We start from the raw sequence: 2,547 nt of genomic DNA, 5'->3' as shown, positions 1-2,547 counted from the left end.
GCCTAGCCTGCTCTCTTATAGAACCAAGACTACCAGCCCAGAGATGGCACCACCCACAAGGGACCTCCCCCCTTGATCACTAATTGAGGAAATGCCTTACAGCTGGATCTCATGGGGGCATTTCCCCAACTGAAGCTCCTTTCTCTGTGATAACTCCAGCTGTGTCAAGTTGACACAAAACTAACCAGTACATAGGGTTACTGAAGATCTTTTCTCTAAGAAAAGATCAGGTTGCCATTTTGTCCTATTGACTATGTCCTTTGCTTTGCAGAAGTTTTTCAGTTTCATAAGGTCTCATTTGTCAATTGTTGATCTTAGAGCCTGAGTCATTGGTGTCCTGTTCAGGAAAATTTTCCCAGTGCCAATACACTCCAGATTGCTTCTTACTCTCTCTCCTATTAGATGTAGTGTATCTGGTTTTATGTTGAGGTCCTTGATCGACTTGGACTTGAGCTTTGTGCAAGGTGACAAATATAGATTTATTTCCATCTTTCTACATGCAGATTACCAGTTAGACCAGCACCGTTTATTGAAGATGCTTTCTCTTTTTCCCTGTATGGTTTGGCTTCTCACCACTTTCACCAAAGGACAGGTCACTGCAATAGAAACTAAACAGAGACAAAGTAAAACTAACAGAAGTTAGGAACCAAATGGATTTAACAGATATCTACAGAACTTTTCACCCACAAACAAACAAACAAAACCTTATCAGCACCACATGGAACCTTCTCCATAACTGACATATAATTGGACCCAAAACAAGCCTCAACAGACACAAGAAGATTGAAACAATCCCATAAATACTATCATATCACCATGAAGTAAAGCTGGACTCCAATAACAAGAAAATCAACAGAAATTCCACATACTCATGGAAACTGAAGAAATCTCTATTCAAGTATAACTTGGTCAGGGAAGAAATAAGAAAGAAATTAAAGATGTTCTAGAATTCAGTGAAAATGAAGGTACAGCATTCCAAAATTTATGAGACACAATGAAATCAGTATCAAGAGGAAAATTCACAGGTAGCATACACCAGCTGATATGAGGCCCCCAACACATATACAGCAGAAGATCACTGGGTCTGGATTCAGTCAGAGAAGATGCACCTAACCCTCAAGAGACTGGAGGCCCCATGAAGTTTAGAGGTCTGGTGGGGTAGGTGGTGGGTGTTGGAGACATCCTTGTGGAGATGGGGGCAGGGAGGAGGTATGGTATGTGGAACAGTCAAAGGGTGGATTTGCAGTAATAAAATCTGGAGTATAAAAAATATATTAAATAAATAAACGATTAAATTAAAAGTAAATAAATAAACTTCTAAAGAGGAAATAGTGGCTTTCATGTCTTAGCAGTAAACAACAATTTTGTAATTGGACTTAAAGCCTACTCAACAGGAAGGAAGTCTACTCAATGCCTGGTACTGGAAACCTAGTCAATTACCCAGGAATGGTGAGGTCATGGATCTTAGAGGAGAATCTACTACTACAGCCACTTTACTAGACTTACCTGATTACAAACTTCATGCAAATGTTATCCTATACCCACCAATAAGTGTAGCTTTCATCCATCATCAAAGAAACTTCTATATGTCATGGATTGAGGCCATCACAGAAAACAACCAGTGGTCACCATAGAGTACAACTGATCATGCAGTGTCCTGCCACTGATTGATACATAGACAAGACAACCCTTAAAGGTAAGGCTCAGGGGATTTCCCAGAATAAGGACAAATACATTTCTGCAAGATCCAGAGAGCAGAAAGCTGACTTGTGTCTTAGAGAAATTACAGGGAAGCTACATCCAAAGTAGAGTTTTAAGGAAAGATTTAATTCATTACCTCATTCCTTGATCTTCTCTTCATTTGGTACTTTTCTTTGTGCTAATATATCCATCTTCTTTTTCAATAAAACATTTTAGCATTTCTGTAATCAATTGTGGGTATCTCAATATTTTCAAGCCTAAGAAGAAGATATTTGTTTTTAACTAGATTTTGCAATTAGAAATTATTTATAAGTTTGCTTACTCAAAAATGCACACAATGCATATTTCCAAAGGAGTCCTTTTTTTTCTGTTTTAATAATGTACTAAAACATATATATTTGATGCTCTTGGAAAAAGTAACTTCTAACTTTTCATGTTTGAAGACTTCTAAAATGCATAGGTTTTTCACTAAGTAGCCAACAGGGGGACTGGAATTTTCTCCATGATTCTCCAGTATGATTTCTGGTTCAAAAACTAGAATTGTAACAAAAGTGAAAAATTATTAGTGTTTTATAAGATGAAAAAAATCAAATCATGGTTTCATGACTAGGTCCTTTACATTTTGAGTATGTTTCATTGTTTTATAATTAGTCTTTAAATTTTAAAATACTATTTGTTTCATTGTTTACATACTTATTCTTAAAATTTTTAAATAGTATGTTTTATTCAAATATGCAATGCATATTGATCAAATTCATCCACTACTGACTCCTCTACCTCACCTTGGTATACCTCATCTCCCCTCTGAGCTTCATGCTGTGTTTTTTTTTTTTTTTTTTTTTTTTT

The sequence above is a fragment of the Mus pahari genome, chromosome 9 (assembly GCF_900095145.1).
Source record: "Mus pahari chromosome 9, PAHARI_EIJ_v1.1, whole genome shotgun sequence".
Classification (NCBI taxonomy): domain Eukaryota; kingdom Metazoa; phylum Chordata; class Mammalia; order Rodentia; family Muridae; genus Mus; species Mus pahari.
The sequence above is the reverse complement of the archived record's forward strand: the minus strand, read 5'-3'. Positions refer to the sequence as shown.